Source organism: Lissotriton helveticus, chromosome 7, assembly GCF_964261635.1.
Source record: "Lissotriton helveticus chromosome 7, aLisHel1.1, whole genome shotgun sequence".
Lineage (NCBI taxonomy): Eukaryota > Metazoa > Chordata > Amphibia > Caudata > Salamandridae > Lissotriton > Lissotriton helveticus.
Genome location: NC_136068.1, coordinates 394,834,233 through 394,861,675, shown reverse-complemented (window position 1 = coordinate 394,861,675; position 27,443 = coordinate 394,834,233).

The window sequence follows — 27,443 nt, the reverse complement described above, 5'->3', positions numbered from 1 at the left end:
AAAGTTTCTAGTGAACTCTGAGCTAGCTGGCACACATAACTTTAAGTCTAATATCGTCAGTAGAAGACCTAGTTAACCACAGTCCTACGTCTATACTATTGAAGATATTATTCCAATGCGCAGAGCCTATTGGGATAATAGGAACTACACTACAACATTTGCTGGGTGTCCATGTCATCATTAGTCTTTTGGCTATAAGTGTGACATGAAGTCACAAACCTTTCCTTCCATTTTTTATTCACACTTCCACATAGTTCATGCTTTCTGATGTCAAAATAGTGCAAGTGTCTCAAAGTGCAACAGTTTAGGAGAGGCATGGTGCATATGTTTGTAATGTGCAGAAAGACAACTGTCTCATCAATACACCTGGATACATATGGAGTTTGACTACATGGTAGGGACTTTGGACACACCCATGTTCACAAAGTAATGGTACAAATCTTTTATGTGACTTGAAAGTGGCGTAACCATGTCTGTGTCTTCTATAGATCTAGTAGACTAGTGGCAATGACAACCTTGCCACAGATGGCATGCCAGTGCAGGCCAATACCCTTCAAGGCTGTGTAACCATCTGATACATTTCCTGTGCCCATGGTGAGATTAAGGTAAGTATTATTCTGACAGTGTCCCAACCCTGTCGCCTCCAAGGACTCCACTTTCTGCAGATATTCCTGTTAGGCAAGGTGTCAGTGGTCTTTATTGTCCAGTGCCTCTAAAATTAGATGTCAGTCATTACATCCTGGTTTAGTTTGGCTACTTGTGTGGATGGCGTGTGAGTCCAGGACATATTTCAGTAAGTAAATGTTTTGCTGTCTTTACAGAGACACAATTGTTATATGTGTTAGTTGAAAGTGTACACAGCATATGGTACATGACTGATTGTCACTCAATTAGAATGCTAGGGATGACATATGTGATTGTAGAGTAGTACAGTAGCTAGAGTTGTAATGTACATCTCATTGTGGCCTTATGCCACAGTTAGAGTGTGAGAGTCTGGGCATTTCCCTGATCTATGAACTGGACATAGGCCACATCCTGCTCTTTTAGTGTTCCCTTTGATTCACTATTGGTGTACACATGGCCGTGTGTTTGATCATACAACCAGAAATACGATGCACCAGACCAGAGTATGGCAAGCAGCAGGATGGGGATGTATGGTCTATCCCAGTCAGATGTTAGTTGCAATATGTTGTCCAGACTTTTCAATGAGTATTGGTGCGAAAGTTGACTTTGAGTATGTCTACATGGCCAGAGTGGAGGTGTGACAAGCTAACTGTAACCAAGACACAATACGTGGTACTTCAGACTTGTGGTTTTGTTGTTTGTTCAACTTGTTTTGTGCATTGTGATAAGCTTTAGTTGTTCCTTCAATGAAATTTACTATGTATCTTGGTTTGGAAAGGGTTTTTTGTGTGTCATCATAGAATAAGCGTCATGAGTATGTGTCTACCTTTTCCACCCAACTGAGCAAATTGCAAGTGCATTTAACAAAAGGGCACAAGTTCTAAATGTTGTTGTTTCAGGCATATGATTCAGAGATGGGATATGACACACCTAACATTGTACCTAAGATGGCAGACAGTTTGTATCTGCCAAAGGCTGCAATAGTCATAACAGTTAGATGACACGCATGTGACTTAGCTTCAAATGGCTTAGGAGTTGTCACTATACTGGCAGGAATGGATTCTGCTTGTGGTGTCCAAGATATTTTATCTACTTGTTCAGGGACAATGCTGGATGCTGCATGGTCTTTGTGTGTCATTTATGTTTCACACATTTAGGAAAAGTCTATCCATTTCGAAGGGTATTCTGTGTGTCCATCTAATTGTCCGGGTGTGAATGCTAAGCTATGTCAAGTCCTGTTGGTGCATTCAGATTGATCGACATTTGTGTATGCTTGGTCATCCAGCATGATAATGACACGCAACAATCTCCTTTACTCAGTTCATGCAAGCAGTCTGAACCTCAATTGTTGGTAAACGGAGTGATGTGGAGTGGATTTATTTGAGGGTGGATGCTGTGTGCCAGTCCAGGCTGACGCTGCCCATGGTCAGCTACCCAGGTCCTCACAAATGCTAATGACTACAGAGCCCAGCAACAGAGCACTGCCTTTGGTGTGCAGTCACTGTTACCAGCTACATAGGAACAGAACCCTCCCTTGTGTTTGCATCAGAGGAGTTGGCCTAACGGCTAGGGCGGTCAACCTCGGAGCTGGGGAGCCAGGTTCAAGTCTCAGCAGGAACGCCTAACATCCTGTGATTCTGAGCAAATCACTTAATCTCCCTGTGCCTAACAAAAATGAATGTGTCCTCATGTAATGCAACTGGTGCTCGTGTAAAGCGCTCTTATACCCGTTACCTTTGGGTCAAGTTTGCGCTATATAAAAAGAACCTCCGTTAATAGTGCATCAGGCTGATGCTGATTCAACACACAACACCCCTCACCTGGGACACTTAGGAATGGGCTGAGATGTCCATGTGTTTGGCACAAACACACCTTCCATTTACGGCCTGGATTTTCTTTTTTAAATTGCATTGGCTTTCATGCCACACTAGTCTTGTGGTCACACCTCACATAGAGTACCCAATGCCTTGTTAACATTACGGCATGTGGCTACATCACTTGTTAGTGCTATGGATGTGACTGCAACCTGCCCCTACCTGGATGATCATCAGGGAATTCTATGGTATGCCCCCACAAGTGAAGTCTGACAAGCATAATGGCATTGTAGCACTCTGGGCACTGCTCAACAGGGTTAAGTGCAGAGTGAGAAGAGTTGAGAATGCTTGTGATCATGAATTTTTGCACACTTTTCCACTGACAATTGTTTTGTCTGTCCAAGCAAGGACGTTACAATTTTTAACCATGCATCATTTGTAGCAGAGCATATGATTTGTGTATATGCTGTCATTTACGCCTGTATGGCAATGGAATACTTTTGAGTTATGCTTCATGCTGTCCCAGATCACATAGAGCTGAACTAGGAGTGCTGTTATGTGTATTGTATTTCCCTGTGCTTCATGTGGTAAGCCAAGTGGACTGTGAATGCACAGAAGTATTGTGTGCCTGTCTGCTGTGTAGAAGCTACAGGAACCTGTGTCACACCCATGAACTAAGTTGCCAGACAGGAGGAGGTGGATCTTGGAATGTGAGGCCTCGCTGCAGATGTGTTATGCCAGGTTGATGTTGTATGGGCTGAGCTAGTTTCTCAAGGGTAGATGTGAGAGATACTTGTGTTTCCATTTAGGAATTGGAGTGGAGAATATTACGTAATGGAGGCAGGACAAGTAAGGATTTTTATCGGAGAGGAAGGTAGGAATTAAGTTCAAAGGCACTCTTTGTGCAGGAGACATGAAGTATCCTCATTGTTGCAGTGTGAATGTTTGGAAAGTTTGTATTAAATATTTTGATTTCTAAATGTTTCGATCAATGTACTATCAATTTTTTTATATAACTGAAAGAAATACATTTGGGTAGTTGAATTACATTCCTAACTAAGGTGAAAAGGTACAGACTCTATTTAAATGAAATATATACATTTGTTTAATACTGATTACGGTATATTAATAAGCTGATATATTGGAATTAACGTTGGCGCTCCAATTTATTCAGACCCCAAGTATTAATGACCTGGTTATTTTTATTGTGCGCATATATTTAGGTTTCCTCTGTATGAATTTATGATATATTTTTTAGGATTTGTAATTTTTGTATGTTTACATGGATCACAGCCCTGAAGAGATTATAAAGAACAATACATGTTAGCTGGGTTTTAAGCAAATAGAAGATACAAATAAATTAAGAAGTGTTGGAAAAAATCTGAGGACTACTGTGATCAGATTGTTCGAAGCCTTTTGAGTGCCCTTGGCGTGGAAATATTTCCAAATAATAAAATAGTCAACTTGCATCTATAGGACATCTATCCATTCCATGGTGTTCCCAAAATACTGATCACACACATAATAACCTAGTTAGTTAAAAGCACTTTTAAGGAAGGCACTTATATCAATACTAGAGGCACAAACTACCACTCCACTGGATTCCATTCTCAAACAGAACACAAAATTATTAATGGAAGTTAAAGTAAATAGGTCTCTAGCACCATAGTCTCTCACAAATCCCCTCATACCCCCTTGGTGTATAATAATCTGATTAAATACAAACTTGGGGCACCTTCTAGATTCATATTTGTTAGTCCATGGGCTGATTTGGCCATGTTTTTTATTTTACCTTCATAGATTTAAGCAGTAACGGTCTTGAAATTGAAAAGTACAATAGGAAATATTTGTATGTTCCAAAAAGGTAACTTTTTTTCACAGTCAAAATCCACAGTGTTAAGACTGTAAAGAACAATCATAGACTGTTATAAACAGTATGTTAAGATAGTATTCGTAATGAAAGAATCAACTTGTTCAGTAATCATATTTAAAGATAAATTGTCAGTGCACATATAAATTTATTAAAATCATCTTCAACCCACACAGCATTGGAAAAAAATAAAAGAAAACAGTAGTACCAATCCCCAAAAAATCATAAAATAAACCTAAAAAAAGCAATCAGTTAAATAAACGTTAAAAACACCATTACAGAAGTAATATTGAAAGAAAATGTGATAGAAAAACATTTGAGAGAGAGAGAGGAAACCGAGTGAAGCAATATGCCACAAATAGTTGAAAATTAGTTGCAGACTCACATAACTTATGTATAACATAAAGTTTCTAGGGTGAGTCATAATAAAAGGCCAAACAAGTTGATCCAAGAGATTTAAATCAAGTAAATACCAAAATAGGTCCTGAATAAAGTTAAAATATGGTTGGCTGTATGAAACAGTAATCTTCTGAATCTGCCTACATTAGGACAGAGATATGCATCTTCATCAGGTGACACACACTAATGCACATATTGTGCAATCTTAATATTGTAAATATTTCTGAATAAAGCAGAAAAAGGACAAAAATGTACCCAGGGTCTTATGCTATGTTAAAAAAGGGGAAAAAGCAGTAGAGCACAGTTTATAGATCTATATTGTAGAATTGTAGAAAGTAGTTAACATGTTATTACTAAGATTAATATACGATTACTATCGAAAACAAGGTTTTTTTCTAATTAGAATCTAACCAATTAAAAAATGTGCTCTGCGTGTGGAGCACCCATACAAAATGGTGGGCATCTCACAACTCTTAACACTGAAAAGGTGTTTGCATGAGAAAATTCTTTCAAATCCAACGTTAGAGTCAAATGTAAGACAATTCACCTGGGGAACCCAGTATTCGCTCCTTAGAAATCAAGTAGTAGTAATTTGTTGTCTATTTATACATGATAAGGTATAGCTGTATAAGTTAGTCTCCTTTTCTATTTTGGATTTCGGTTATCTTTTGTCCTTATTCTGCCATTATTAAAAATAGAAACACTATTATAATTGTACAATATATGTATTAGTAGATCTTTCCAGACGATGCTGCATTCCAATGTAGAAGGATTGCAATTTTATACAGCCGATCATATTTTTATTTATTGAAGTCTTTGATAATTACGTCCCTTATATATCTTTGGTCAACTCACTTGGTATCTGATCATTCATTGTAAGTTTGATGTTATTAATTCGCTCTAGAAACTATACATTTATAAATATTTAATAAGTGGTTGAAATTTGGTTTCAACTATTTCTACCACATTCATTCACTGGGGTTCTTCTCTCTTTTCTCATCCAAATCTCTTTTTGTCAAGGTTTCTTCATATACCACAGGAATGTTTTTTTTTTCACATACGTGAACAGTGGTAGCTGCTACTGAACATGGGGTTGGCGGGGAATAGAAAAATAAATTAAAGCACACTTACCTGAGTGCCCCCCGCAGCCCCCTTTTCTCCATCCTCTTCTCCGGCAGCAGGAAGCACACAGTATCCCAAAATTCCTTGGCCAATCACAATGCTGCCTTACAGCATTGTTGTGGTTGGTCTGAGCCCCATGGTTCAGCACTCAGAGATGGACTGGGCGACTGTGCATGTTCTCCACCCAGGCTGTGCAATACAGACGGCAGACCAAACTGTCATGCGCACTTAGAAAGTGCCTACCACTCCTCCCCCAGCTGTGCACAGCCCCACCCCCAACTAACTGAGCCAGTAAGCTAAAATAAAATTATAACATTGTGTTACTATTAGTTTATTTTTCCCTTTTTAACTGCTCAGTGAGCAATGGGGGGACGCTCCTCCGCCTTAGCGGAAGAGTAGCCACTGTATGTAATTGGCTCATCTATTTGATTTTTGAGTTATGTTTTTGCTTGTGTTGTTTCCAATGTTACCTCTTTCTTTTCTGATATTTTGCAAGTTCAAGTTGTTTACAATGTTTTTAATGTACTGGCAATTTACATTAGTATTTGTTTATTTAGACGGTAGATTCCTTCACTATGAATTACTTCTTTCTACACTATTTAAAACTGTTTATGATTCTTCTTTACAGCTTTGACAAAGTGCCATTTGACTGCGAAATACATGTTGGTTGTGTTGAATGGTTAAATATTTCCTTTTGAATGTATTCTTGAGCTTCATAACTGTTACATCTTGAATATATGAAGCTAGAATAACTCTGAAGGACAATTCAACCTATCAACTAAGTTAACACATATTATAATAATGATTCTGGGTTGGTGTTGTGAACAGAGGTTCAACTACACCCCATTGTCAGTTTCTGCGTCCCAACAATCATCACGAAACAAAACAAAAAGCCCCTGCTTCGTACACTGCAGAAGGGAATTGGTTTATAGCCCCCATATCCTCTGTCGCTGCACCTTAATGACTCTAAGGAAAGGATATTCTCTTCTACAGAGACCATATAAGGACATTCATTACACCACACACAGTAAGACTTTCCCCATTGTCACAGAACTAAATGATGGTAGGAAGGAAGGCCTATGACAGCAAAACAACCCCCAAATGACACAGCAAACTTAAGATGCCTCAGTCTCTGTTACTCACAGTAAGCTCTCCAAGAGAATGCTAGGCCTCCAGAATTTCAACCTGCGTGATGTGGCCCATCCTGATAAAAATAAAGAAAACAAATTGGTTTCTAAAAGGGAACATGAGAGAACTGCGGAAGCAGACCTATCGACAGGACATCTGGAACACATTCACAAATAAATCAAACGTAGCTAGAAACAGAGCACTGCCCATGCTCCCACTCCACAGTGGAGTTTGCCTCAGGTCAGCTATTTATGTCGTCATGGCATGGGCTAAAAATAATTGCTACATTTTAATGAAGAGAGTCACTTCCTGGGCACAACTTGCCCTCATAATGTAAACACTTTGACGAGGGCGGGCGGGAATGGGGGGGGGGCCAATGTGGTTATCATGCTGCAGTTTAAGGACCTCATTTAATCTTTGAAGGCTGGACTATTCAGCTACCGGTGTGGCAGAAGGAATACCTGTGCCAGAGAAAGGTGCGTCCCATGTAAAGATGGCAGTGTTTTTTTTCCCCCTGACACTGCTTCTGATGGAAAACTGCTTCTGGAAGAATAGCGAAGGAGCCTCAGGGTAAAATTATGAGCCAGAAATCCTAGGTGCGTTGTGGAATTGCTGTCACAAAATGGTGGCATATTTCCAAGACCCTCATTTCACTTATCTTTTTGGAGTGGGAGTTACCTTTCAAAATGTAAGAAACATCTGCAGGGATTTCTATGGAAGGTGGCCACACAGAGGTCTTACCACTGAAAATGCTGGGGGATGGGTCAGTCTCACAGAATTTCTGGCAGTGCCAAGACCATTGATGGCTTCACCATTGGGAAGACTATGGGCCATATGTATCAAGCTAAATTGATATTCACAATTTAGCTTTGTGCTATGTAGGTAAGTTTAAACCTACTCGCAAAATAAGGAATCGCAAAAATTACGATTCCTTATTTAGTGCATTTAGAGAATCGCAATTTGCGATTCTCTAAATGCTATGCTAGAAGGCATCGCAAATTGCAATATTGCCTTAAGGAATCACAAATTACCACCAACTTCAAGTTGGTGGTAATATGCAATTTCCCTTAAAAAATCACTCTTTTGATTTTTTCAAGGTGCCATGTCAATCAATCAATCAATCATGCCATTTGTATAGCGCACTACTCACCCGGGCGCTTGGGGGGAGGGGTATGCTACTGCTCGAACAGCCAGGTCTTGAGTTGTTTCCTGAAGGCGAGATGGTCCTGGGTCAGCCGAAGGTGGATGGGGAGGGAGTTCCAAGTCTTGGCAGCCAGGTAAGAGAAGGATCTTCCACCGGCGGTGGTTCTTCGGATGCGTGGTACGGCTGCGAGGGCGAGGCTGGTGGACCGTAGCTGGCGGGTGGGCGTGTAGAAGGTCAGGCGGTCGTTGAGGTACTTGGGGCCCAGGTTGTGGAGAGACCTGTGTGCGTGGGTGAGGAGCCGGAACGTGATCCTCTTGTCGACGGGGAGCCAGTGCAGGTTCCTCAGGTGGCTGGAGATGTGGCTGCGTCGGGGGACATCCAGGATGAGTCGGGCGGAGGCGTTCTGGATGCGCTGGAGTCTTTTCTGTAGCTTGGCTGTGGTTCCGGCGTAGAGGGCGTTTCCGTAGTCCAGTCGGCTGGTGACGAGTTCCTGGGTGACAGTCTTCCTGGTCTCGGTCGGGATCCAGCGGAAGATCTTGCGAAGCATACGCAGGGTGTTGAAGCACGATGAGGAGACGGCGTTGACTTGTCTGGTCATCGAGAGGGAGGGGTCCAGGATGAAGCCCAGGTTGCGTGCGTGGTCGGTTGGCTTGGGTGCGGTGCCCAGGGCTGGGGGCCACCAGGAGTCGTCCCAGGCGGAGGGCGAAGATCCCAGGATGAGGACTTCCGTCTTGTTTGAGTTCAGTTTCAGGCGGCTGTCCTTCATCCACTCGGCGACGTCTTTCATCCCTTCGTGTAGGCAGGTTCTGGCGGTGTCGGGGTCTCTGGTGGCACACTCATGTGGCCCACATACATGCCCTTAGGGCATGTTTGTGCACCACATGTGCACACATGCACATCTAAAGGGTGCAACAGGGTGTCCTTTTGGCACCCTTGCAACCTTGAAATTGCATTCTCAATTTGTGATTCTCTAATTGCTAGTCGCAAATTGAGAATGTCTTCCCATGTATTCCTATGGGCCTCCTAGCCCATAGGAATGAATAAGAAGGTATTCCTTATTGCGAATCTCAATTTAAATAAGGAATATGTAGGATTCGCAACATTTTTAGCAAATCCTACATACATTGCATTTTGCTATTCTCTAATTGCAATTCGCAAAAAATCACAATTAGAGATTCTCAAAATTTGTTTTTGACACATATGGTCCCACCTTCCCAATGGCTTCACCATTGGGAAGACTATCTTCCCTTGCTATTGTAATAAGACTATAGAAGAAGGTGGACACTCTCACTTCTAAATCAAGGCAATTGCCACTGTGGTGGTTAGCTTCTCACGTGTGGCAAAATGTTTCAGTCACCAAATATTAAGGCATGTTGGGTGGAACATTTGCCTGCCAAGTTGGTGGAGACTCTGAACTCTGCCCTCATGGAGTACCACCTGCTGGTGCTGCCATATTTACAGACCACTCTTGCTTGAAGTCATCTCCAAAACATCAGTTGGATTAGATGGTTGTCCTGAAGACGGTGGAGAATGCTGAGTGAGAGCCACTTTTGTGTCGCCTGCTAATCATTCGTTATTTGTTTTACTGAAACAAACTCATAAAGCAGTAGGTTCTTTCAGAAAAATGAAAAAATTGCCTTGTTGCAGCAGGAGTTTTTTTCAGATAATAGTGGGAGCCATTCTTTATCTTCTCCAGCTGGGTCTGCTATGCATTGCATGGTAAACTTTGCAGGGAAATCAGTGATCGTTGCCCCGCCCTAAATAGGACAGAATTCCTCCCATTGAGTTCTGGTCACCGAGTGGCGGACAGCCACTACATGAAGGTCTTCCCACAGTCGTGCCAGTTGAGGTTCTGTCACTGAAAGTCCTGCAGATCCCCCAACTACAAATGAGGTGGGGGAATTATGATTTTGATCTGGGAACCAAAAGCAGCACGAAGAAAAATGTTCAAACTGTAAAAGGGGGGGGGACACGCAGTGACAATAGGCCTTGCGAATGGTGGCGAGATAATAAAGTGAGACACTGGCACCATTACTATGTTCCAAGCAGGGACCCTGAGTGGTTGCTCCTCCATTTATTTATACTCTTGGGCAGTGCCCGTTCCTCAGGATGTGGGGATAGCAATAATATAGAAGAGGTCGGTGGCACTGTACACCCCTTCCAACTTTTATTAACTGGAAACATCTGCTTTATTTTTCGGTGCACATACAGTCTATCAGTCTCTGGCTTGGTTCTGGGTTCGGGCGGAGACCATACTTCTAGCTTCAGCCTCCTCCATTCTGACTGCCAGCAGGCGGGGTGTAGGTGCAAGATTCCCCTGTACACGCTCCTGATGTCTGCGATCGCCTTGTGTCTAGTCTCTTCCAGTGACTCAGACCAATCCAGACAACTTTGAGATTGCTTTATCTGAAGTGCTTTTCTGGTCTTTGAGAGGCACGTGTCAGCAAGGGTTGCATCCATGATATCTGCGATGGACAGCGCCCTTGGACATGCTTAATTCACCGCCATCCTCATGCAGTCTTCCACCCTTTCATCCTCCTCTGCCGTCTTCAGTCCATGCTGTTCTTGCAGATGACACAACAGATAGTCGGCTGCATTGTTAACCCTGGGCAGTATAGTAAGTCAAATTGATAGCACTGCAGCTGCACTACCCACCACCCAATGTGAACCAGGGCATGTTGGTAGGTCCCTGCCAATGGAGCGACCAGGGGCTTGTGGTCAGTGATGAACCAGAATCATTGCCCACAGAGATATAGATGGAAGTGACTGCAGCCCACCTAATGGGCAGTGCCTCTCGCTCAATCTGTGCATACCTGGTCTCTGTGTCTGACAGTGCTCTTTTGGTGTATGCGATTGGGACCCGGGAGCACTGCTCCTAGTGCCACATGGCTTGCATCGACCACCAACTCTGTATGATGCTTTGGCTCAAAATAGGCCATTGTGGTGTCCGCCAACAGTGCTCCCTTTACCTGGCGGAGCCCCAAGTCAGCTCACAAGTTCTAATCCCACAGTGCATCAGCTTTTTTCAGAGTCCTTGGTGTCTCAGTTAGGGCTGTCAAGCTTGGGATGAACCTGCCGCAGTAAGTGACCATTTCTAGGAAGCTATACACCTTGGTGGCATTTCATGGAACAGAAGCTGATATTATTACGTCCACCTTCTTTGGTTCAAGACGCAACATTTCCCTTGGAAAGATATATCCGAAAAATGCGATAGATTCCTCACAGAATAAGCACTTCTGACGATGAAGTGTCAACCCACAGTCTGCTAGCTGTTGGAGCGTGGCCCTGAGTCTCATGTGGTGCTCCTCGAGGGTATCGGAGACTATCAGAATGTTGCCACTGATATTCAGGACACCCACCAGGCCAGAGAGGGTTTCGCAGATGGTGTTCTGAAACACCTCTGCTGGCGATGATATCCCAAAATGTAGCCTTCAATACAGACGGAGACCCATGTAGGTTGAGAAGGTTGTGATCTATTGACTGACTAGTTCCAGCTCCAGTTATTGATATCCAGGGTTAAGTTTAGTTTGGAGAACCATTGAGCTCCGTTCAAGTCCACCACAATGTCGTCCACCGTGGGGGTGATGTGTAGTTCTCTCCAGATTGCTTTATTGGGGAGTTGCATGTCAACGCACAGTCGAATGTCTCCCAGCTGTTTGGGTCTTGGTGCAATCACCAGAGGTGAAACCCATGGGGTCGGCTGGTGACTTTTTCAACCACGCCTTGCCACTCTAGGCTCCTCAGCTCTCCTTCCACCAGTGGCCGCAGGTGGAATGGGACCCTCTGATGCCAAATCACTGTTGGACTCACAGTCTCATCGATGTGCAATCAAACCTTGGTACCTTTTAGACGTCATAGCCCTTAGAACAGCTGAGGGTATTCTAGCAGGATTGTGGTAGCGTGGGAGTCATAGAGTTGCCGGGCAAAGAAGACAAACGCCAGGTCTTCTGCTGTGTAGAAGCTTAGCAGCATGCCGATGCTTCCTTCCATGACGGGGAATCGGGCTTGAATCTCTTTCTTATTGCTCACTACTTTGCCTTTCACCACCCCTTTCAGGCATAGTGGCTCCATGCAACGGTACATGTATATCCTTGCTTTTACTGACTCTAGCCTGGGGTGAGGTACGAGCCTGTCAAACTGCGATGAGTCTATTATGTTGACGGAGGCCCCAGTGTCAATCATCGCCCTCACGGTGTGCTGCCAATCTCCACGATACTCATCGCGGGCCTTTTCCAGTTACTCTCTCTCCCAACAAACGAGGTGGTAAATGCCTTGCTGTCATCTTCATCATCACTGACTGCCACCCACCGGTGGCTCTTCAGTCTTTTCCTCTTCAATTGATAGCTGCCACAGAGAGGATCTGGCATTGCCCTTGTTTCGTGATTGGGGCCCTTGTCCCTTGCTGCAGGCACACTTTGACGAAGTGATTCATGCATCTGTACTTGGAGCAGGTATGACTCCGGGCGGGGCATGAGTACAGCCCTCATATTCTAGGCCACAGTTGCCACACCGTCCTTCCGATGGTTTCACCCCACTGGGTGTGGGGGGGTCATGGTGTTGTATGTGCCCGCCTCGGCCGTCCCCTCACTAGGGCCACCTCCATCTCTTCTGCTCGGATGTCTGTCATTTTGTGCGACCTTGCTAGCACAAGTATGGTCTCCAAGGTGATCCCAGGTTGGTGCAGGATTATCAGTCAGAGGGCGGCTGACTTGCAGCCTTGTATTAATTGAGCCGTGATTTCATCCTGCTGGTTAATGTCAGTGCACGTGCTCGTCAACTTCCAGAAACGTGCGTAGAACACATCCACTGACTCATCCTCCTGCTGCCTGGTCTGGCGCAGCTTGAATAACTCATGGTCACTGTTGAGCTGGGGATCAAAGTGTCTGTTCAAAGCTGCCACCACAGCATTGAAATTTGCATCATCTCCTGTTGGGCAGGGTCTCAAACAGGTCGTACAGCTCTACTCCGCCAAAGTGCATCTACAGTGACCTCTTGGCTTCCCCATTGGGTGGTGCTGACAGCAGTGCCGTTACTGAAGAGTGGGTAGCCAGCAAGGGCTGTGCTTGGTTTTGTTGTTACATGGACATAGCGTGGCAGTGCAAGTGTCAGTGTGCCGTTCGACAGTTGTCTGGAGCCCTTACTGTTGCGCAAGTTCTTGTGTTGTGCCTTATCATCTGTGCTGGTGATCTATACACCTCTGGACAGTTCCCCAGTCATGATGAGTTTATTTCCTTCCCTATTGTTTTTTTCCACACAAAACTCCTCTCAGGCGTGCACCAACTGCAATGTAAAGATTTCACTCCTGCCTTCTTTTAATATCCACGCCAGGCGCGCAACGCCCATAGGGCTAAAAGGACTTCAGCCCCCTCCCCCCCCCCACCGTTGTGTGTCTCAGCCTGTGCTGCTGCAGCTCGAGCTGGTGCGGGCTCGGCTGGGCAGTGTCTGGAATGTTCTCTCCGCATGTCTAAGTTTTTCACAGGTCTTTAAAGACAATTTGCATATTTACAAACCTTTTTAAACTGGCTACTGAGACGTAGTTTTTTTCCCCGTTTCCGGTACCCCCTGGGTCCCCGCTCTGCCTAACCCTTACATTTGTATTTTACATTTACTGCCATGGTGTGAGAATGCCCTTCATGAAAAGGAATATAAAGTAGGGTTGCTAAAAGAAAAATGCCTAAATGTCAATACCAGTACTTTGTGGTGTACAGTATGGTGGTTGCCTTTTGTGTTAAGGGGCTCTGACCTATACATGACTATTGACACAATAAAATTTGTTTCTAAAACAAGAAAAATGCCAGCCATATGTTGTTTAAAGAGCCTGCAAAAGCCTCGTCTTGACACTAAATAGGGTTATAAACAAAAAAAGTAGAAAATCATTTGTAATGTGACTTTTCTGTCTTTGTTCCCTTTATCAGTCATGGATCATTTAGGCAGCTTTAGAACACAATTAAAAGGGATTTCTATTAATATTTGCTGTTGGAAGTATGCACAGATAAGAGCTAAAAATATGGCTTTAGGTGACTTTTTATTTTTGTACCGTCCGGGACATCAAAATAATGAGCTGGCATCCCTAATCATAAGACTGGAAGTTTGTTGCAGGATGAGCACATTATTTATTTTCTCCACCCTCTATCCCTGATTAATGCCATAATAGCAATAGTTTAACTTATATCTGAAACCCTACGCCGCCGTCAATAACATGCTGAGTTACTTGAAGTGTCTGGAAATGCACCCTGCAATCAGACAACTCACTCATTCTCGCCCTTCACTTTCACGCTCACCCTGCACTCACAGCAATCACAATGCACTCACATTGATCACCATGCACTCACGCTATTCACCCGCTCGTCCTGCACTCACAGTGATCACTCTGCAGGGCCGAACTGAAAAACCAAAACCGGCCCTGGCAAACTGCTCAGCCGCCCCCGGGGAGGGAGGGATGTGAGGCCGAGCTGTTTGCTAGGGTCAGTTTTGGCCGATTTTGTCATAGGGGGCCGATGTTGCTGGCTCTCTGTTACAAAATGGCCCCCCAGGGGCCCAAAGCTGGACCCCACCCTGGTGGCCCACCGGGGAAACTTCCGGTGCCCGCTACGGCCAGTCCAGCCCTGTCACTCTGCACTCACAATGCACTTGTGCTGTTCACCCTGTGCCTCACCCTACAGTCACACGAGCACACTACTCACCCGGCACTCATGTGACACTTAACTCACCTGTCCCCCTCACTGCGCAATCTGCAATCTCACTCGAACAAGCCCAGCACTAATCATGCATTCATTCGTCCCATTCTGCACTTACGTCTGCATGCAAATTAATATGGTCACCTCACTCGCCCTCAGTCACTCCTCTTATCCTACTCTCACACTGTTGCATTTTTCACCATGCACTCACATGGGCACTCCTGCCACCCACACAGCGCAGAGGGTTAATGTGCCAAGTCAAGTTTTATTTTATTATGATAAGGAACTCTTTATGAGGTCCACATAAAACAGCATATACATACAAACAAGAAATACTTAAAATATTATTCCATCAAAATTACTAGAGACATCTTAATACAGGTCCAAAAAACATTTTAAAAAGTTGTACAGTTTAAAAGCAAACATTTCATTAGGTGGGTTAATCAAGGCAGCCTTAAACAAAGAAGCAGATAATATGTTGAGTTGTAAGCAAATTGGTCTTAACCATCTACGCCTGCAAGGCATCAGTGTCGGACAGACAAACATGACGTGATCTAAGTCCTGATCATACAATTGACAAAGATCACAGCGTGCCGAATGACCAAACCAGCTGGCATGTAGAACTTTCAGCGGAAGCAAATTGTGTCTTAATAAATACACAAGGCGCCTGGCGCCATGGGAGATATTCCAATGCATATGTGGTTGAGCTTTCCGCAGGGTATAAGATTCAATAACAGGCGTACAACCTTTTTTTGCTAGACAAAGGTCTCTATCCTGACAAAACCCCAATTCCCAGGAGGCTGACTTCAGAACCGTTTTTAATTGGAGAGAGGACAATAGAAATAAAGTCTCCTCATCCAATTTCAATTTTAACACGGCAAATCTGAAGTTTTTTACAATCAGTGAGAAGTCATTAAGAGATCCTAATAATTCATTTTTTATAAGAACTCGTAAGGTATTAGGTTCACCTTTAGATAAAGCTACTACCCAACGTATGATACTTGCCAAACCTTGGACCCAGCTGCTACGTAAACCCAGCTCCTGTCTCAAGGAGGCAGTTGAATTTGCAGTACCTACAGACATTAAACTACGTAAAATTTTCCCTTCCGCAGAGTTTAAAAAACTCCACTTTTTTAGATCAACTAACTCAATACCGTATAACAGGGAGGCAGGAACTTTCGCTCTAAAAACATCTAAAAGAATAGAAAAATGCCTTCTACCTGTGGCTTTATATAGGGAAACTAAGCTCTTTCCCTGTGAAATAGCCTTACAAGAGTTATTGTCAATGTGTTGTTTGTCACTTAAATTATAAGTGACAATTTTACCTAGAAAGGTATAGGATTTCACACATTCCAGTTTTTTCCCCCCCACAACCCATGGATAATTAAGGCATTTAGGCTTCTTTCTACCAGAAAAACAAATAACTTTGCTTTTTGCCGTGTTTATAGATAAGAAATGGCTTTCAGCATATTCAGACAATGCATGCAGCCGATTGTTCAGGCCCTTTGGGGTGAGATCCAAAATCAGGATGTCATCTGCATACATAAGGCATGCAATTGGAGCTCCACCCAAATACGGGGCAATACCGGCGCAAGCAGAGAGAGTGACGGGTAAATCAACTGTATATAAGGAAAATAGCAATGGAGCCAAAAGGCAACCTTGCTTCAACCCGTTGGAGGTGGGAATTAATTTAGATACACCACGTTCACCTCCAAGTAGAACTCTGCACCAAGTGTCAGAATAAAGGGCGCGAATTAACTTAATAAGGAATGAAGGCATACCCACAAAATTCTATCTACCTTATCAAAGGCGGTGGAGAAATCAATAAAGGCGCCATATACCTGACCACCACGGACTTTCACATATTTTTCATTGATAACTTGCAATGCAGTCAGGTTATCAAGAGTTCCGTGATTTTGTCTGAAACCTGTTTGCTCCATGGGAAGGATTTTATGTTCAAATACCCATTGATTCATTAAAGTAAGCACACATTTTGCAAAGACCTTACCAATCGCATCAAGCAAAGCTATTTGACGATAGTTTTGTGGAAGATCTCGTGCCCCGTTTTTATATAAAGGGACAATAATACTTCCTTTCCAGGAGGGGGGGACTGTTCCGCTAGAAAAACAAAATTTAAACACTGGGAAGAGTATTTTACTCCAAAGTTCGCTCTGGTTTTTTAATACTAAAATTGGGATTTTATCAGGACCCATCGCACCAGAGGAGCGCATATTCTTAATGGCACATTCAATTTCCTTTTCTGTAGGACAGTCAGGTATACGTGAGACATTATCCAATTCAACATTAAAAACATGAGAATTATTGCTACTGTACAACTTCTCAATATAATTAACCCACACCTGTTCCTCAATGGCAATAGGCGTAGGACTGGCTCTGGTACCACAACCTTTGCCAATTAGGGACCAGAATGTCTTGGCTTGGCCATTATAAGAAGCTTCCCTCAGTTGGATCCAGAGGGCATCTTCCTTAGACCGTTTTAAGCGGGCCTTGAGCCTAACTCTCCTTCTTTTTAAGATAAGCAACTTAGACTTAGCTTCTTGGGTAAAGAATAAAAATTGCCCCCTTACAACTTTGTTTATTTCTCTATTTAAAGCCCTTAGTGGATGAGGGACCACAAGGGATTGTTTCAGACCTGGTTTCTTTTTTGCACTAGCCGTTACAGAATCTAAAAAATTATTAAAACATAACAGCACTCTCCCTTCCCAGAGGGGTAAATTATCAACAGTAAAATACAAAAGAGGCATCAGATTTCCAACAATACAAGGGTTCCAAAAACATTTCCCTGAGCTGGAGTCAAAATTCACAGAATCTATATCCAGACTCCACGGATCCGCTTTTTGAAGCTTAACGGATACAGAAAGCGTCAACACATTATGGTCACTAAGATTAGTCTCAATGACCTTCATATCCTTCAATAGGTGAAAACCGGCATAGTCTACCATGATAAAATCAATAATAGATTTTCCCTTTTCAGATTTACGAGTATAAGCTGCCGGGATGTCGGATGGAAGCCTCCCATTTACTATTAAGCATTCAACATTAAGTAGACCCTCTAATATAATTTTTCCTCTTTTGTTAATTTTAATTTTGGAGGGAAACTGGGCTGATGGTATATTCAAAGACTCTTCCAATAAAATATTTCTAAACAACTCCAACCCACAGTTAGATATATTACAATTTAGGTCCCCAAACATTAACACATGCGGAGTAGGGGAGATATCAAACGCTTTAGTTAAAAAAGTGAACAGAGTTTTTAGACCAGCATTAAAACTACAATTGGGAGGAATATAAATGTTTACCACAATCAACAATCTATTAGGGCAATCCTCAAAAACATCTTTTAGCGTTATTGCTTGAAACAGTTTTCCTGGATCTAAGTAATATGAATAGTTCCAATGCAATCTGTTAGATAACAGGCATGCTAACCCTCCCTTAGCATGGCCTCTTCTAGTACTGGTTGCACTGCAATCCAAAACAAAGAAATCTTTTTCCACAGCTAATCTTCCTTCAACCCATGTTTCCTGCAAACAGATTATGTCAGCCTTTTGAGAATGTAGGAAACCCAATTTCTCCTTATAATCCTTGAATCCAGCAGTGTTCCATGAAATAAATTTCAGCTCTCTGTTAAAAATTGGAATGATGTTTAAAACCGGGAGCAGATCTACTCGCTAGAACTCCAGGTAACCAACTCCATTTAGATTGATCATCCTTCACTGTCTGCTTAAGGGGAGGATTTTTGTATGAAACTAGCCTTTCATTCTTAGCCACACAAATTTTTAGGTCCTTTGATCTAGGATTAGACCAATCCGACAACTGCACTCCCATATTTAAGGGAAGTGATAGTGAAGAATCAGCAAAAATACTTTGAGAACATTTTTCCCCGAAGTATGGCATGACATCTATCCCTCTAACTTGTAATTCCTCTGCCCACTGTAGAACAAGATTGAGTACAACTTTCGAATAAAATTTCACCCTTGTTGATCTTAATGGTTTCCCCATGTAGGAATTAAGGAGAAATACAATATCTAAATCGGACGTTTGAATTAATTTCAAACCTTCGATCTCTTTGAAACAGATCAACAGGGAAGATCGATTTAAAATTAAATCAGGTTCAAATAAGGGAGAGAAATCAAGATATAACGTATCCACATTTATTTTTTCTTTTGGGACACTAACTGTCGTTGAGGATAAAACCTGAAAGGGTCTTGCTGACGGATTCAACGGAGGCGCAAACGGGATGACAGAAGGAGAGGAAACCTTAGAAATTACTTGGCCAGATCCTGCTTTAACGTTACAATAAGAAAAAGGATTTGCGGAGGGGTAGGAAACCTTGGGAAGAAAAGGATTAGTAAGGCTTATAGGACCTAGACTAGGGGAGGGGGCATTTTCTTTGGGCGAGACAACCCTAACTTCTACATGAGAGGGAGGAGACTGCTCCGCCTGCGGGGAATCATCCATACTTAATTCAGCATTCTTATCAAAGAAAAGTTTCCTCTGTCTTTTATTAGCAAACCTTCGAATGGGTTTCCTCTTCTTTATTTTAATCTTTTTGTGTTTCAGAGAACTCTCTTTTCCCATCAATCCCGTATTTACTTTAGGAATCTCCTCTTCTTTACTTGATGGCAAGGAGAATATCGGAAAAAGAGATGGAATTTCGGATTTGGGAATGAGAGGAGAAGTTACTGTTGCCTCTATCTTGTCGCTAATTAGAGCTATACAATTAGCGCCAGCCGAAACCACTTTGGAAGGATTGGGGACAGCTAGGAGAACTACCGGCTTCTTTTCCTTTTGGCCTTCTATCAAAGGAGAAGATAGAGCTGAATCCAAAACTGCCGAAGCGGAGGGCGCGCTTATTTTCGGGTGTACCAACAAAGAGGCCGATGGTATGGGAAGATCTGACACTAACTCTTTTTTACTTAACAAGAGAACTTGCAAAATTTGCGTTACAGTGTCAAAAATACATTCCGAACCTCCCACAAACTTTTCAAGCAGACTTAAAATCGAAGAGAGAATTGATTCCAAAGAGGACAAAGAATTAGAGATTAACCTCCCATTAATATTTGGGGAACCCTCCACTAAATTGTTCAACATTTGACCTGAACAAGATGTAAAGTTTAATTGTGGAAGGGAAAAATCTATTTTATTAGAAGGTGTGCTACTTAGAGGACCGGAACTTGAAATCGTTATTGCTTCCTCTAAAGGTTCACCTTTAGGGTTCCCCTGTACCGATCCTACCCGCGCCCTATGAGCTGTTAAATCAATGTCAGGCAGTGTAAAATCATTCCCTACTACAGGGGATTTAACCAACGCGGCTGAAAAAAGATCAATATTCACTGGAACTTTAGGAACATCCATTGGTGCAACTTGAGAGGGGACAATTTTGACAGATTTTGAGGGCATATTACCCAGAGATTCAAGGGGAACATTCTGTTTCAGATGCACATTGTTAGACGCCAACGGCGAACCCCTTAAAACTTCGGGGCTAACTAGAATAGGCAAAGATTGACTAGCAACCAAGCTTAAACTAGAAGAAACATCAATGACCCGGTTAACAGGCACCGATTCATTAGAACCCGGAATTTCATTCGGGGACTGCAAATCTGTGGGTTTATCTTTCCCTTTGTCCCATAAGTTGAAAAGCTGGCATTGACCTTTCAATTGCATGGAAGATGCAATTTTGTTCCGTAGAGGGTTGGATTTGGTTTTAGACCCAGATCTCCCCACAATCACTCGCCCAGAGCGTAGTTTTTTAGCCGTCATGAGTCTTATATTAAAAGGAGGGAAAAAAAGAAATGATAACAATTATATAGTATAAAACCTAATAAACAAAGCCTTAAAATACAATACAAGCCTATAGATGCAATAACACACTAATTTGATACCGGAGAACCAAGGGGGGGGGCCCAGCCCAGCCTTCTTCAGCCTCTGACGGCCTCAGACGGTCCCGCCCTTGTCCCGGGCTTCTCCCGGCGCGCTCCCGCGTTGCGGTGTCACAGAGGAGGTTAATAGCCGCGCTGAGGCGGGGGAGGAGCCAGCAGGGAGAGCGGGTCAGCTGCTGGTGATGCCGAGGGTCAGGCGCTCCTGGGACTTGAAGTCCTCGCCTGACCACGCTCGCAGCCCTGCCCACACCACCGCCACAGAGGCTCAGTCAATAAAAGTCCTCGGAGACACAGCGCACTTCCAGCAGCGCTGACACAGAACCAGGGGCGAAGCGGGACCCGCGGAGCGGGTTCCGCGAGGAGTTGAATGAGGGTTGAAGGAAGAGCAGCTCCTGCGTGCTCGCAGTCCAAAGCTCCCTCGTTAGTCCACAACAGGCAACAGGTGAGAAACCAATGGACGAACTGACGCGCTGGTTTTAGCCGCGCTGAGGCGGGGGAGGAGCCAGCAGGGAGAGCGGGTCAGCTGCTGGTGATGCCGAGGGTCAGGCGCTCCTGGGACTTGAAGTCCTCGCCTGACCACGCTCGCAGCCCTGCCCACACCACCGCCACAGAGGCTCAGTCAATAAAAGTCCTCGGAGACACAGCGCACTTCCAGCAGCGCTGACACAGAACCAGGGGCGAAGCGGGACCCGCGGAGCGGGTTCCGCGAGGAGTTAAATGAGGGTTGAAGGAAGAGCAGCTCCTGCGTGCTCGCAGTCCAAAGCTCCCTCGTTAGTCCACAACAGGCAACAGGTGAGAAACCAATGGACGAACTGACGCGCTGGTTTTAGCCGCGCTGAGGCGGGGGAGGAGCCAGCAGGGAGAGCGGGTCAGCTGCTGGTGATGCCGAGGGTCAGGCGCTCCTGGGACTTGAAGTCCTCGCCTGACCACGCTCGCAGCCCTGCCCACACCACCGCCACAGAGGCTCAGTCAATAAAAGTCCTCGGAGACACAGCGCACTTCCAGCAGCGCTGACACAGAACCAGGGGCGAAGCGGGACCCGCGGAGCGGGTTCCGCGAGGAGTTGAATGAGGGTTGAAGGAAGAGCAGCTCCTGCGTGCTCGCAGTCCAAAGCTCCCTCGTTAGTCCACAACAGGCAACAGGTGAGAAACCAATGGACGAACTGACGCGCTGGTTTTAGCCGCGCTGAGGCGGGGGAGGAGCCAGCAGGGAGAGCGGGTCAGCTGCTGGTGATGCCGAGGGTCAGGCGCTCCTGGGACTTGAAGTCCTCGCCTGACCACGCTCGCAGCCCTGCCCACACCACCGCCACAGAGGCTCAGTCAATAAAAGTCCTCGGAAACACAGCGCACTTCCAGCAGCGCTGACACAGAACCAGGGGCGAAGCGGGACCCGCGGAGCGGGTTCCGCGAGGAGTTGAATGAGGGTTGAAGGAAGAGCAGCTCCTGCGTGCTCGCAGTCCAAAGCTCCCTCGTTAGTCCACAACAGGCAACAGGTGAGAAAACCCTTGGGTTAATGTGCCTGATACAAAGAACGTGTACCATGCAGATCACAGAACTGAGTGTGAGTAAACTATGAGTAGCGCTATAAAAAATTAAATGTTTGTCAGAAAGGTGCTATAGAGAGATGAGGTGGATTGTTGGTGAGTGGTAGTGAGGGAATTCATAGAGAAAGAGGAAATGGTGGAGGAGACCCCCAAAAAAAAGACTGTTGCATTGTGTGGGACCAGTGCTAGGGCCAGCGCTGGGAGTGTTAACCCCCTCCCCCCCAAGTTCGGGTCTACTTGCGCCCCTGATACACGTTATCTCTTTTTTGTTCTCTCTCTCTTTTATAGCCCTACTCACGGCCACACTCTGTCCACAGGTGACAGTCCTCGCCAGCTTGTAGTGCTCAGGAGATCGCAGGGGTAGCCATGTGGTGCTTCCTAATCCTGGCGCCCATGTGGGTGAAATGTCCGACTTCTCCGACACTCTGTCGGCATGCGGCAAATATAACAGCCTGAATTGGTAAAGCAGGCACTCGGGAAATGGCAGAAGGGCCGGTAGCCAAGTTCTAGCTGTGGGCTGCTTTTTTGGGCAGCCTGAGGGCTGTCTGTGCTGTGAGGATGCCGCCAGCGGCCCAGCGGGTGCGCGAGTGGCCTTTCAAGAGTCAGATGGGCAGAGGTTTCACCTCCTTTCTCTCGCTGGGCCAGCCCATTAATGTATGCTGATTGAGCGGGGGGCACTGCATGAGCAGAAGTGGTCTTACTTGCATTCATGTGTGGCTCAGCAGTGTGAACTAATCTGTGCGTTTTTATTTATCTAAGTGAAGTTAATAAAACAAGCCCCCACCCCGTTTCTTTACATAAAACTTCACTGAAGCAGTGTTTTGCGGAAAGGCAATACGCAAATGTGGGCCACTTTTTTTGGGGTGTGCCCGGGCCGATTTTTGATCCCAATCCAACCCTGTACGGGCACCAGTACTATGTTCTGTGGAGTGCCTCCCATCACCATTTATTTATACCAGGGGCCGCCCCCGATGTGGAGATAGCAACAATGTGCAGGAAAGACCGAGTTACACTCTACACAAACCAGCCACACCCCCTTCTTCCTCTGTCATCTCTTTCTCATCCCTTTCTCCTCTCTCTCCTTCCTCTCTCTCTCTGTCTCTCTCTCTCTATCTCTCTCAAATGCTGCAATTACCCTGGGGAAGCTGGCAAAGGCCCCAGCAGCAGCCCTGTGCCTTCAAAATTTGGTCTCTGATGGTTACAGTCCCCTAAGGAAATAGAATGGAATAAATGGGCAGACTGACCATGATTTTGCCCGACAGGAGGAACTCAAATTGAAGGCGGTGCTCCTTCTCCATGCTCTAAATAAGGCCCTAAGTCTTGGGTTATCCGAATAGCTTCCTCTGGCACACTTCACTCGTGTCAAACAATTTGAAGCCACTCAGACTTTTGCAACAGGATACAAAACCTTTCAGTTTGGGTCCACGGTCTTATCAAGTGGAATATTCTCAAAATAGCTCTGACGTTGATTGTCTGCACAATCTAACAGCTTTGGAATCTGCAGCAACGTTATCTCTTACAAGCTGCTGATATAAGCGACTTGCTGAGCTGGGAACTTGTCACCAGAAAACAGAAGCCCTTGCCGTGATTGCTCGTAAAGCAATGTAAAGATGCAAGGGCATTTCAGAATCTGCCAGTGGCAAATTTTGCACTCCTTTGCATAGGAAGCGATTTGATTAGAAGAGTTATGCTGCATAAGTCTTGATTTTTTAATTCACAAAGTTGTGGATGAGCAGCATCACTTTGTGAAACGGCCCACTTACAGTGCAAGCCTGAGAATTCACCCGTAAAATTAGGCTCCCAAACACAAATGCAGTAAGGCATGACCGTAAATTTGTTGTTCACATTACTCTTTATTATGTACAACAGTGTTTCCTAAGCGGTGTGTCGTTAGCCGATTTTTGGTGGGCCTGGAAAGTTCGAACAATAAATAAAGATATCTTTAAATATTGTCACATTTAAGGTGCTTCAAAGACAGAGGTCAAATAGGCTATGTCTTCTGACAAATTGCTGCTTATTCTTTTGAGATGGGGATTGGTGTTTACTTTTCTTTCTCTGACTCAAAGTGAGAGGTGCTTTTAAAATGAATTATGTGACAATTTTGCTGGAATAAAGAGAGTGAAAGGAAGGCTGTAAAATGTTGTTTTTTACAACACAGAACAAAATGTAAATATCTGTAAATGAGCTATATACATTCAGCAGTTAGGAAAGTAAAAAAGGACATTTTTGCTGTAGTTCCTGGGTGTGCTAGAAAGAGAGATTTTAATAGGATCAAAAGAAATGAAGAAACTTTACTTGGTGATGCACAAATATTCACAGATGCCCGATTTCCACACATTATCATTTGTGTGCTATATAGTTTTATCAGCAAAACTGCGGGTCTGTGGTAAATTAGTGTCCATTTTAATGAAAAATATGCTGTCTATAAATGACAGTGTGCCACCACACAATGCTTGAGTTATATTCAAAATTCACCCGCTACATTTCCATTAAAGGTAAGTGGATCGTAAACATGTACATGCTAAAAATTGGGTTGTGGTTCTAAAACGTTTGGGAAGAATTGGCCTGAAAGATTAGGTTGTTTTTTTTAGGAATTTGCAAAATTTCAGACCAACCATCAATGGAGAGGAGGAGTGCTAATGAGGAAGGTCATGTCTCGTAAACTGGAAGTGGCTAGTCAATCCGCTATTAGCGGTCACCACCAGCTCCCACTTGTTGCTGCTTCTTCCCGCCAGCTCCCACTTGTTGCTGCTTCTTCCTGCAGTGCCACTGCCTCTGCTGGGAGTCAGCCTCAGCCTCGCCTGTCAGCGAACCCACACCCAGGTACCAGTGCCCTAGACCCAGCACCACTTCCTGGCTTGCAGCATTTTTCCATGAGGTTGTCCGGCTTTCCCACCTCCCCAGCGCCCCTGACCTATTTAATAAAGGCCACAGCTCGGCCACGCGGCAGGCATACTCAGCTGGTGCAACCCTGGTGCACTGAAGGCGTGCCAAAGGCAAGCCTGTCTACTCCTGGACCGTGTCCAGCACCAGGAACCCTGGCCCTCCGAACTCCCTCAGTTACTCCGCCGCAGACCTCTGATCCCTGGACTCCAGATGCAACAACTGTTGCCTCGCATCTCCTCGCTCCACAAAAAAAATGTTTACCTGCCTCTGCTGCAGATTCACCTCCATTACAGGACCGACCGCCCACCCCACCCTCAGATGATCTACACCCTCCCACTGGCTGCTACCCAACCGGAACCACTCTGATGTCTCCTGATCAGTGCCAGATCACTCTGCAAACACGCATCGAAGTCTAGGACACCATCTCCCCCCCCCGCACCTGACTTGATCTTTGTTCCAGAGACCTGGCTCACCCCGGCTTGACCCCTGGCATATCCACCCGAACACCCCACAGCTTTAAGATGAAACACCAAGACCACACCAACAGACACGGAGGCGGCATTGCCACCATACACAAGGAATCAAACACCTGCACCATCACGTAAGACAACACCACGCCAATCATGGAACACCTGAACTTCCAACTCCACATTACCACAAAACCACCATCAAAGGCACCCTTGCATACAGACCCCCAGGACCGTGAACGAGCCTCAGCGACACCATCACATAATTCATCACCCTGCTGGCCAGTCAGTCAGTCAGAATAACTTTATTTCGCCAACACACTGTAGGCATAAAAAGTATACTACATATAAAAGAGACAATTCACAGCATTACAACACAGTTAAAATATAAACATTGTTAAAAAATATTACATTTAAGAATACAAATTCATAATTATTTACACAATAGTAAGTTTATTTCATTTATGTGGATGTGGTTTTAGCTGGAAGTACACTTCTTTTTTAATGCCGTTAATAAGAAGGTCGGTAGAAAAAAGCAGATTAAAGGATCAGGTAGGAACTGCAAATAATAAAGGGCTACACCACACTGATTAAAATTCATTTTACACATAATAGGGATAATAAATCATTTTCTTTCATCATGATAAAATTTACAGAAAAACTAAAAATGTATATCATCCTGTACAGATCGCTTATCACGGGTACAGAATGGAAGTTCAGAAACAACATAGACATTACTGGGGAAGCCCAACATAAGTGGAATGTAACTTAAGCGAAACCTCACCAGAATGTACCTATGTTGCAGATCAGTGACGAAAGATAGATATGTTATGTTAAAGTCGAATTAAATGTAGACTAGGGGAGGCCAAATAGGTTTTAACTGTTGACAGATTAATGTTTTTAGTCTCCCTTCTTATCTGTTGATTGGAAAGTAATTGGGCTTTTAAGTCAGTTTTAGATATGGAACTGCAGTGAGTAGGACCCAGAAAAAGGTGATGTAGCCCAACTGCCTTCAATGTCGATTCAACATAAGTTAACCAAGTAATATTACCTACCCCATCTAGTTTCAAGACATCCTTTATGATGTCTCTTGTCAAAGCAAGGGTTTCCTTTTCGCCATATTGAGTGCCACATTAGAATCGGGGCCATTGCAATTATATCGGTGATATAAGGGGCCCTCAATCCCATGTGACACTTGTAGTTGGCACATGACTTTGGTAGTGAAAGGACCCTTTTTTAAAAGTTATCTTCAGTAATCTGCAGTTTTGTACAATCTTTCATGCCCCAAACAGCTGTCCCATAAGTGGCAGCGGATACAGTCTTAGCTTGGTACACTGATTTTATTAAGTCTATTGGTTTTAAACCATTTTTTTAATGAACTTATTTAAGGCCCCAATGTTTCTTTCCATCTGAGTTCCTCTATTATCAATCATCAGTTGCCACTTAGATTGAGAGTCAAACATAATCCCTAGATAATTAAAAGAATCAACAACCCCCATGTTTCCCCCTTTGGTAATAATGTGCGGATAATTTCGTTGTTTTGAGCCTATTACTAAAATACATTACTTTGAATAATTAGCTTTCATGACTAGATTGCACATAAATTGTGTGTAATCCTGGACTAGGCGACGCAGCGCGTTACTAGTACGAACTAAAAGTACTGCGTGATCCGCATATAGTAAGATTGGCACCTGTGCTGAGTTAATATAAGGGACATCCGGAATAGAGCCTAGCAGTGCAGATTCTACACCATTGGTGTAGAGTGCGAGTAAAAAGGGGGCAAGACCACACCCCTGCCTCACACCTCTTGCAATTTTAAAAGACCTGGTGCACTCACCATCCCTCCCATAACGAACGCGGGCTGAAGCA